This window comes from Eulemur rufifrons, chromosome 11 (genome assembly GCF_041146395.1).
Source record: "Eulemur rufifrons isolate Redbay chromosome 11, OSU_ERuf_1, whole genome shotgun sequence".
Taxonomy (NCBI): Eukaryota; Metazoa; Chordata; class Mammalia; order Primates; family Lemuridae; genus Eulemur; species Eulemur rufifrons.
The window spans coordinates 4,616,734-4,628,490 of NC_090993.1; positions in this window are offsets into that span (position 1 = coordinate 4,616,734).

Below are 11,757 nucleotides of genomic sequence, written 5' to 3' on the forward strand. Positions count from 1 at the left end.
TCAGCTCCGCATCTGCGGGGATGTCCAGAAGCAACTGCCGTGAGGGTAATGGCTCAACTCTGTGTCCCAGGGTTCAAATTCCCGGCTTCCTGGGGGTGGACAGGGAGCTAATGGCAGTCCCAGGGGCGTTGGGAGTAGGTTCTTGAACTCAGTTGATCTGGAAACAGCTTCCTGATTTGGGCAGACATAGCTGCGTCCTATGACCCAAATAAGTGACAGAGGCAAAAATCTCAATCAATGGAGGTTTATTAAGCCAAATTGAGGATGTGTCCAGGAAAAACACGAACAGGCAGACCTGTGTGTGGCTGTTTCTCCGAAGGGGAAGTTGGAAGCTTCAGCACTTAAAGTCATACAGAGGGAAAGAAAAAAAAAAGCAGGGGGGAGGGAGCTGGTGAGGAAAAATGATTACATTCTTGTAAGACCCAGGAAATCTACATTTTACATGAAATAAAGAGAAGGTTAGAAGAGAAAAAGGGAGTGAAGGAAGCATCGGTTATGTAGATGTCCCTGGGTACCTGGAAGAATGTCTCATGCTGTGTGTCCCCTGTTTTGTTACCTGTAAGGATAAACTCGCAATCCATTATTAGTGTGGAATGGAACAGACTTCAGTTTCAGGTGCTAGACGTGGTTGCAATTTGCATATCCTTGCTTACGGGAGATCAGCAAGAAATTTCCTTAATCACTGATCTGTGGGGCCCATTCTTCACAGGTGCCCGAGGCCTTTGCCTTCTCTTTTGCATAAGGAGCTGGGGGGTGGCCCTGAGATTTTGGTTTTCTTTTTACAGCCAGTGATGGGTCATTTTTGTGGAAGTGTGCTAGAAGCTTCCTGCCCCCGCCCCAGAGCCTACTCCTCTAGCCCTTCTGATGATTTTATAAGCACCTCATTCTCTGTATCATACCCATGTCTATTTCCTATGCTGACCCGGAACTGAAACCTAGACTATGTATTGTTTCTAGTCTAAAACGTCATATTACAAGGGATTATTTACTGGAGAACAGGGCTTGCCACAAGCAAACGACTACATTTAAATGTTCGCAGAAGGCCGGGCGTGGTGGCTCACGCCTGTAATCCTAGCACTCTGGGAGGCCGAGGTGGGCGGATCGTTTGAGCTCAGGAGTTCGAGACCAGCCTGAGCAAGAGCGAGACCCCATCTCTACCAAAAATAGAAAGAAATTATCTGGACAGCTAAAAATATATATAGAAAAATTAGCCGGGCATGGTGGCGCATGCCTGTAGTCCCAGCTACTCGGGAGGCTGAGACAGGAGGATCGCCTGAGCTCAGGAGTTTGAGGTTGCTGTGAGCTAGGCTGAAGCCACGGCACTCACTCTAGCCCGGGCAACAGAGTGAGACTCTGTCTCAAAAAAAAAAACACAAAAAAACAAACAAAAAAAAAAAACAGCAGTTCCTGTTATGAGCATGGATTATGTGTCAGGTAATAAGTATTAACTCCTATTAGCCTCCCAGCAGCCCTACAAAGTTTTATCACTATTTTCTTCCCAAGAAAACCGAGGTACTAAGAAGCCCAAGTAACATGTACAAGCCCAGGTTACCAAGGAACCAGGCTTGGAACCCGCAGGCTCCAGAAACGTCTGCAGTGACCACTAGGCTCTATTGAAGCAATCACAAAGCTCCCAGACCATCAGCCAAAACAAAACTAGGACTATTCAAAAGAAGCAGTAACCAGGAGACAGAAAGGACTGGAAAAAAAGTGTGTGATGCCTCCCTCTCTTCCCTTTTATAGTCAAAACTTAACTCCTTGCCCACAAGCTGGCTAGCCACTTTATTTCACCTCTGAGTGTGTTTTTCAAAGCAACTAGACACTTTCCAACAGCATTACATTCTAACAGAATGGTTGGTTATCCAGCCAAGCCTGTTCATTATATAATGTATTTGTGCTTTTTGATGCATTTTTACTGTTGTGATTATTTAAAAAAAAAAAATGAAAGAAAGAATGAATGGACAAAAGAGAAAATCTGGGTAAACACAGTGGAGTTCTTGCTTAATTGGATGCCCCAAACTCAGAAAGCTTTGTGACTGTTGAGATTTTACTTCGCTAGAAGTGATACGCTGGACACAAGAATGCGAGGTATTCAGGACATTTGAGCTCATAACAAAGACGGCCCCAGCTATGCCTTTGATGAGCATGATTGCTCAGTGCCTAGAAATTCTGAATCAGCCTCACAGGGAATAAACAGATCGTGGTTGTCATGCTTTGGCCTGAGCTCCCAAAACAATCACAGGACCTAGTCTGTGAGTGGTTACAGACCCTTAGAGAATTTCCTCTACTTATACAAGGGATACCAAATGACACTTTGTGTCATTAGTTATCTCTTGGACACATAAGACAATGTAGTTCGCAGTGAGATGTATCAGGACTTTTTTATTTTAGTCAATCTTAAAAAATGTAGCCACAGACAAATCTGAATGTGGCAACTTAAGTATGAACATATGGTAAACTTATCACCGTTTCCACATCCACAGCCAATGCTATACAACTGTTGTTCTCAGCACCAGCAACAATGTAACTTTCATCTCCCCTAAAATATATAATTTTTTAGTTGCTTAATAGAAGATTCTCACTCAGATGTGCCCCAAATAAAATTCTTCCAGAGCAAACAAGAGTTCTATTTGTACCCTTATCCTAATGTTCATTCAATTTCAAATTAACCCTAGGATACCTTTTTTTTTTTTTTTGAGTCATGGTCTCTCTCTGTCCCCCAGGCTAGAGTGTGATGGTGTCATGATAGCTCACTGCAACCTCAAACTCCTGGGCTCAAGCCATCCTCCTGCCTCAGCCTCCCATCCCCCCAGTTGCTGGGACTACAGGTATGCGCCACAATGCCTGGCTGATTTTTCTATTTTTAGTAGAGACGGGGTCTCGGTCTTGCTCAGGCTGGTCTCGAACTCCTGAGCTCAAGCAATCCTCCTACCTCGGCCTCCCAGAGTGCTAGGATTACAGGCATGTGCCTGGCCAGGGTTTTCATTTAATAATATATCATGAAACTCTTCCCACATTGCTACAGAATATCTTTTTTTTTCTTTTTGTTTTTGAGACAGTCTCACTCTGTTGCCTGGGCTAGAGTGCCGTGGTGTCAGCCTAGATCACAGCAACCTCCTGGGCTCAAGTGATCCTCCTGCCTCAGCCTCCCAAGTAGCTGGGACTACAGGCATGTGCCACCGTGCCTGGCTAATTTTTTCTATATATATATATTTTAGTTGTCCAGCTAATTTCTTTCTATTTTTAGTAGAGACGGGGGTCTCGCTCTTGCTCAGGCTGTTCTCGAACTCCTGAGCTCAGACCATCCACCTGCCTCGGCCTCCCAGAGTGCTAGGATTACAGGCGTGAGTCACCACACCCAGCCTGATGCATACTTTGGAATGAATGAATCAATCAGTCAGCCAACTAGGTAACCTGGTAATTTAGTTAACAGGTTTTTGTTTTTTTTTTTTTCAGCATATTACAGGGGTACAAATGTTTAGGTTACATATATTGCCTTTGTCCCGCCCAAGTCAGGGCTTCAAGCGTGTCCATCCCCCCGACGGTGCACACCGCACCCATTAGTTATGAAGTTAAGAGTTTTAAAACTTTGGTCTTCTTATAGAAAAATTAGCTGGGTGGTGGTGATGCAAGAGGCTAAGACAGGAGGATTGCTTGAGCCCAGGAGTTTGAGGTTGCTGTGAGCCACGGCACTCCAGCTCAGGCGACAGAGCAAGACTCTTGTCTCAAAACAAAACAAAACAAAACAAAAAACAAACAAACAAACAAACAAAAAACTTTAGTTTTCTTGTACCATAGGGAACCAGATATCTTATTTATATCTGTACCTCATTTCTAAAAAAAAAAAAAAAAGTTGCGCTAAAACTATTGCAATGATTCTAAGTTGAGAGGGATGAAAATTCACTTCCTAAAAGAAATTTTGGCTTGACAAAGAGTTTTGCCACCAAGTTTCCTTAAATTGTGAGTTCCTGTCTCTAGAACGCTCAAAATGCAATCAACTACTTAGCGATACAGCCACCGGGTACAAAGAGAGTGGGGCCCCTGCAGTTACAAACTTACTGGGCGTTACCTGCTTGGGCCGCAGCGGTGGAGACCTCCTTGTTCTTAACAGCAGCGCTCTGGGACGGCAATTATTTCCGCCTCTGGTGCGGGGGTACCGCGGAGACACCCCTCAGAGCTGTAGGACTGGACCCCTTTACATCACTCAAAGGGTATTGTGATGACGCCCCGTGGGCTGGACAGTTTTGCTGGGCAATGGCTTTCAGGTTTTGGGTTTACAAAAAGTAGAGATTTTTTGGGTCTCTGTGGCGGCCCAGCCATACATGTAAGAGAGGGCAACAGTTAGTGTGAACAGGAAAATCATGCAGGCAAATAATCCAGACTATCTCATGATTAGAACATTCTTTTCTAAGAAAGATTGTTCTGAGGACGACGTAAGGTCAGAGATCTGGGCGGTGCTGAACTGGGAGGCCTGGAAACGTTCAGTCTCTGGCCCATGGTCACACAGGCTGTAAAGAAAAGATGGGCTCTGAACCCGGGTCTGTGTGGCCTCAAAGTCCCTTCCTCCGTGGAGCGTGCTTCAGGCTGTGTGCAGCGTAGTGGGGAGAACGTGGCTCGCGGGACTTGGGTTAGGGCCCTGGCTTTGCACACGGCACAACGGGTGTGTCTGATCTCTCTGGGCCTCTGCTTCCTCCACCGACGGCATGGTGCCCCTCTGAGCCACCAGCCGCAGATCCTTGCCCCGTAACCCAGGCAGCCTGCTCTGTGGCTTCCTGCCCTGTAGGCTCATGAGATGCCTGAGTCATGTGGGCGAGAACTCTGGGAGGACTTTACTGCCGAACAGAGCAGGCAATGCTGGGGAGGTTCCCCCAGAGAGAAAGGACACTCCAGGTGACCATAAACACTCCCCGCCCCTCCCCTCGCCTGTGGGCCTGCGGTTCCATCCCCTCCCATCTCCTGTTGGCCCCAACGCCACCGCCCTTTGTCCCAGGATTGGGTGACTCAGCTCTTGCAGGGAGAACTGACGGAGGCTGAGGTTGCCAGAGGAAACCAAACAATTCTTATTTACCAAACTGTCAAAATCCTATCATTGCAATTAAGGAGATAGGCAATTAACTGTGCCTTAATTACAGCAGCTGCCACTTCTTCTGAATGCTGTAATTTGCAGAGAGAATGGGAGGAGACTTTACATTAATGTGTGTCTTTAAACAACGAAAAACATTGATGGAGCCTGGAGAAGATCGTCAGCGGCGGTGCGAGGCCCCGCCTGAGAAGAGACATTGTCACGGGATGTGCTTACGGAGCGCCATGGTTTCTCCCTTTGCTTTTGCTGCCTAGTGGCTGCATTCGTGATAAATGCCACAGCGACATTACATCTCCTATTCTGTGCACGGTACGATTTACCGATCTCAATAGCGATATCGTCTGTGAAACCTTCTGCAATTGTCAGTTTTAAAACAGTTTTAAACAATGAGTCTGGGCTTACAGACAGAGAAACAAGGTTTTAGTTTTTTTTTTTTTTTTTGAAATGGGGTCTCACTGTGTTGCCCAGGCTGGAAACAAACTTTTAAATTCAGGAATTTAAAAGCGAGTGAGATTGGCATCTGTGCAACTACTCTGTCAGGTAGGTTTTCTCATCACACTTTATATATGAGGAAGCTGAGGCTCAGAGAAGGTAAGAAACTTGTTCAGGGTCACACAGCAAGCTAGGAAGTGGCCAAGGTGATTTCAAGCCCAGGTGTGACTCCAGAGTTTGCTTTTCCCCCAAAGGGTGGCTGGCTACATGGGGTGCCAGGTACCATAGTGAGGGACCCCCAAACAGGGGAGAGGACAGAGCCACGGCAGATCCGGGAGGAGCAGCACTTAGAAGTCACCGTGTGGCAGGACAGGTGGTTGGCAGGTAGGGGCCCAGACTCGGCTGCTGCTCCTCGGAGCTCTGTCTCAGTCCCTGGGAAGCCGCAGGTGGGACAGTAATGACAAAGCTTCACACCGGCCTGACCGGGCTTCACACCCCTGCTCCTCCGCTTCTCAGCCAGGGGCCCTTGGGAAACATCCTTATTGTCTCTGGGCTCCAATAGCTTCAATGTTGTCCATTTGTACATTGGGGGTTGGATCAGCCTTGCACGACCACTGTATGTGAAGGGAGAACACACGGCCCAGAGCCTGGAATAGCGGCTGCCGTGTGGAAGGCACGTGGCAAATGTCAGCACATCCCTCCTCTTCCCCAGAAAGGGACTGGGCAGGGCCTTGGATGGGGGAGGCAGGGGAGGTGCTGGGTGGTGACCAGAAAAAGGTCTAATGGGGGTGGGGAACCTGCGGCTTTGGGGTCACATGTGGCCTTCTGGATTCTTGAGTGTGGCCTTTTGACTGAATCCAAATTTTACAGAACAAATCGTTTGATTAAAAGGGGTGCAGCAGAGAAAGATGAAGGTTTTCTTGCCCCCTTTGGTGCTTAAAAAAGAACAATCTTGAAATCCGAGGGCCGTAGGTTCCCCACCCCTGCTGGGATCCCGGAGAGTCGAGTTCAGGGTTGTCAAAGGCTTTCTGCTTTGGATCAGAACGAATCCAGGAACGAATCCAGGACCCGTGCGGGAGACTCAAGGGCTTAGCCGTGGGGCTGGGCCGGCTCCAACCCTAGGGCGCCAGCCGGGTGGCCCCGGCCTGAGCTTGCCCTTGGCAAGTCCTCACTTCTCTGTCCTTGGACTCGCTGTTCCGGCACCTGCAGGGAGGTCACGACTGCCTTGATCAGAGGACTAAGCGAGGGTGTGGCTCAGTGCCTCCAACGCCCTCCACCTGAGGCTGGTTCTCTCGGGACAATCTCTTCTCTTGTCTGATAGAACTTTGATCTCTCTTCCGGAAAAACATTAGAGTTTTCAATGCAATTCATTAATTTAGAGATAAAATTCTGTAAGAGCAAAGTAGACGCCTGTAAGTAGACTCCTTCACAGGAGAATTGAATGCAACCTGAGGGTTACCGGGTCACCTGCGTTAGTATAGACGGGGCCACCCCGGGGACATGGGGCCTGCCCCCCTGCCATCTCTCGCCTCCTCTTTGCTCCTCTGACCAAAGCCAGCATCCAGGCAAGAAGCTGACATTAGTCGTCTGGATCCTAATGGAATCCCAGGTTTCTGTAGCCTCTCCCAGGGCGATGGTGCATTTTAGCTGAACTGAGTGGAGGTGGCTGGTGACCACAGCCGGGGGTGGGGGGTGACCTATGGGGATTGTCCAACCCCACCAGAAGAGGCAGCTGCTAACTAGCTCTAAACTATCGCGGTGCCGTTGTGGGAAAATGGTCCATTATCGTGAGGTCTTCCCATTTTCCCAAAGAAAACAGATTTTTAATGGGATCTTTCTTGAATTCTAGTGCACCGAGCAAGCTAAGCAAAGCATAGAGTTGAGTGTACCCTATTGGCCATCAGTTTGCAACCCTGTGAATTAAAAGTAAAAAAACTACTTAGGTGCATCAAAGAAAAACAAATGGTTACCTCTCTTCTTTAATCCTATTTTGCTTTTCCTGCTGTGTTACATTCTTTGCTTTTGAAAAGGTCCCCATGTCAATTATTCATGATAATGTCATTGAAATTCTTGATTTACAGGTAGAACACCACTAGCAGAATCCACTCCAGGTGGTGCACGAGGAAAGCCTTCAACACCTACGACACAGGCCTCCAGTGCCAGAGAAAGCCCACCTGGCTGGGGCGTGTGTTCATGTTGCCCTTTCCTGCTGTTTTCTCCTAAGGCTCCTACATAGTCTCTTTGGCAATGAGAAAGTATCTAAGAGAGTCCTACCCTTTTCATAGACATCTCTGTGCCTTGGAGCCCGGCAGTCCCGGCTCATCGCCAGGACTTCCAAGCCTGGGCGTGGTGGAAGGTGTGTCAATGCCCTGGGAGAGGTCACCCTGGGACACAGGTGTGGCCCTCATCAGTCAAGCAGAAGAATGGGACTTGTCTAGGACTTCAAGGGTTTTACATATTTGCAGAGTTAATCCATTCTTTATTTGTGAAGCTGAAAGTATTATTATTATTATTGTTTTATTTTATTTTATTTTTTTGGAGACACAGTCACGCTCTGTTGCCCAGGCTAGAGAACCGTGGCGTCAGCCTAGCTCACAGCAACCTCAAACTCCTGGGCTCCAGCGATCCTTCTGCCTCAGCCTCCCGAGTAGCTGGGACTACAGGCATGCGCCATCATGCCCGGCTAATTTTTTCTATGCATATGTTTAGTTGTCCAGCTAATTTCTTTCTATTTTTAGTAGAGACAGGGTCTCGCTCTTGCTCAGGCTGGTCTCAAACTCTTGAGCTCAAGCAATCCTCCTGCCTTGGCCTCCCAGAGTGCCAGGATTACAGGCGTGAGCCACCGCGCCCGGCCCGTTGTCTGGTGAATAAGGACTCCTTGCTCTGATGCTGTGCTCTTGTCTCCTACTCCAGCTCCGACACCACACTCCACGCGCACGAGACTATTTGTAGTTCCTGGAACACATCGTAAAGTTTGTTGCAATACTTTTATTGCTCCAGCTTGTGATGACCTTTGTTTTATTTTCCACTTGTTAAATTTCATTCATTCACTTCCTTAAATAATTATTAAGTATTGGGAATACAAATAAGAACAAATGTGGATCTTGTCCTTATGGAGTTTAGAATCTAAAAAGGGAGGCAGACATATAAACAAGCTCTGTCTGTCTGCCTGGTTAACTCTTCATTCTCTTTAACAATTCTAGATTCCTGTCCTCTGGAAAGCTTTTTTTTTTTTTTTTTTTTTTTGAGACAGGGTCTTACTTTGTCACCCAGACTAGAGTGCAGTTGTGTCATCAAAGCTCACTGTAACCTCAAATTCCTGGGTTCAAGTGATCTTGCTGCCTCAGGCTCCCGAGTAGCTGGGACTACAGGTGTGCACCACCACGCCCAGCTAATTTTTCTATTTTTAGTGGAGACGGGGGTCTCACTCTTGCTCAGGCTGGTCTCGAACTCCTGAGCTCAAGCAACTGTCCCACCTCGGCCTCCCAGAATGCTAGGATTACAGGTGTGAGCCACCGGGCCCGGCCATCGTTGGATTGTTGATCAGAGGTAAGAGAGATATCACTAGGTCTGGAAGAAGCAGTGGTTTCTGGGTGGATACTAAGAAAAGGAAAAATGACCACATTTAAGATGTAAGAAGACCGACCGGCCTCACCTTGAGAGGAAGTTTACGTCATCTCACTGTGTCTCCCTTGTATTTCCCTTTGTGACTCCAACAAATACTGACATTCAATCTAGATGAAAAAATACCCTAGGAAAAAGGGAGGGAATATTACTATAATATGAAATGAAACGTATAAGTCTGCCCTACTTAGAAGACAAGAAAACGGTAGCTCCTCGTCGTCAAGTGTGGCTGCACAAAGCACCACAGCAAATACATGACGTCCAAATGTCCTGTGGCTTCCTGTGAAGGAATTGACTCATATATCTCAATGTCTCATATTAAAATAACCTATATGTCTATTACATTGCATATTTTTTCTTACATGGCTAAGCTTACTGAAATATTGACTTTTCCTGCATCTACTGATTGCCTTGCAAACAACTTGGAACATCAGTCCTCTGCCAACTGGCATTTTATGTCCTGTAATATATCAATTTTACTGATAAAAAAGTACTTCAGCTTTTAAAAAAAAAGTCCTTAAAATTGGGCTGTGATTTATGATCTATGCAATGTGTATAGCAAGAACTACAATATGCTCTAGTGGGGTAGATAGGCGTAGTCCCGGTGGGCTAGTAACAGAGTATCACAGACGGGGAGGCTTAAACACAGACATTTATTGTTTCTCGGTTTTGGAGGCTAGAGGTCCAAGATCAAGGTGTCAGCAGGGTTGGTTCTGCTGAGGGCTGTGGGGGAGAATCAGTTCCACACCTCTCTCCTGGCTGCTGCTGATTGGTCCACACCTCTCTCCTGGCTGCTGCTGATTGGTCGACACCTCTCTCCTGGCTGCTGCTGATTGGCTGGCACTCTGGCGTTCCTTGGCTTGTAGAGGCATCACCTCGATCTTTGCCTTCATGTTCACCTGGTGTTTTCCCTGTGTCTCTTTACAATGTCTTGTGTGCATGCGTGTGTGTGTGTGTGTGTGTGTGTGCGCGTGTGTGTGTCCACATTTATAATAACACAGTCATAACGGATTAGGGGTCCACCCTACTGACCTCATCTTAATTAATTACATCTGGAACAATCCCATTTCCAAGTAAGATCCCATTTTGAAGTAATAGGGGTGACAACTTCAACATAGGAATTTTAGGGGGGAAGGGGGGGCTACAATTTAACCTTTAACAACAAGTATGCTGGGCATAGAGTGCGGCCGATACGTGGGGCCTGCAGCGTGGAGGGGAGAGGTGAGCGAGACCAGAAAGAGACCTTGGCAAGATTTTCAATAAAATAATAAGAATAATCATCATCATAATGGCAAACATTGGTTGCGCAGGTATATCTTCTCTTTCCAATTGCTTTCTTCAGTACCTTGTGTGTTTTAGCATATTGAACCCCCATCATTTCTATAGATATGGAAACTGAGGCACAAAGAGCATGCTTTGCTTCATTTTGAAACTTCCCTGAAATTTCTCCGAAAGGGACTTATTTTTTTAAAAAAACAAGGAAATGATGAAGGAAAGTCACATTTTCTGTGGTGGAGAAGCTGCTTTCATCAGGTTTCTGGGAGCCAGAGGCACGTGACTCCTGGGTAACCGGCCTGAATTGTTTTCTCTCTCCTTAGAGTCGACTGGTCAGGGAGCTTTGAGTCAGGCTTGAGTCATTGTTGTGGCATGTTCTCCAACCAGAAAGCAAACTTTGTTTTTCAAGCCACCAAGGAAATGTTTGAATAAAGTGAATGTACTTCTGCAGTAGTCATCTCTGATTCTTTTTTTTTTTTTTTTTTTTTTGAGACAGAGTCTCACTTTGTTGCCCAGGCTAGAGTGAGTGCCGTGGCATCAGCTCACAGCAACCTCAAACTCCTGAGCTCAAGGGATCCTCCTGTCTCAGCCTCCCGAGTAGTTGGGACTACAGGCATGCACCACCATGCCCGGCTAATTTTTTCTATATATATTTTTAGCTGTCCATATAATTTCTTTCTATTTTTAGTAGAGATGGGGTCTCGCTCTTGCTCAGGCTGGTCTCGAACTCCTGAGCTCAAAGGATCCGCCCACCTCGGCCTCCCAGAGTGCTAGGATTACAGGCGTGAGCCACCGCGCCCGGCCAGTCATCTCTGATTCATTATTTTTTTTTGAATAGTTTGCTCACGCATGTTATTCTGTTTGCCACCGAGTTTGTGCACCGGGTGTTCTCCACACTTAAAGGTGGCCTCGTGCTGTCTTTCCGGCTTTGCTCTTTGAATGTCTTCTCGAGAGCTAATCAAAAATTCACTCATCATTCCAAAGCTGGGCAAACCAGTCCAACGAGGCCTCAGTGCAAGAGGAAAAAGGGAGAGAAACCAAGTGAGAAATTATTCTTGTCTGATTATTGATATAAGAGCTATGGTTTTATATAAATACTGCTTCCAGTCCTTCTGAATTGCTCCCTAAACCCAAAAAGTCCAACCAGGCCTGGGACGGAGAAAATCTAGAGAAGGAAGAGCGAGAGTTCAAAGTCATTTCTGTTAAGGTTTTTAGTTTTGTTTCTGTTTTTCTAGACCTGGGGACATTACCCAGAGATGGTAATGCTAATGACACTGTTTCGTATAAAAACATTGAACAGCTTCTCCCAAATGGAGACTGGGCCATCGGATGATGCACTTTCT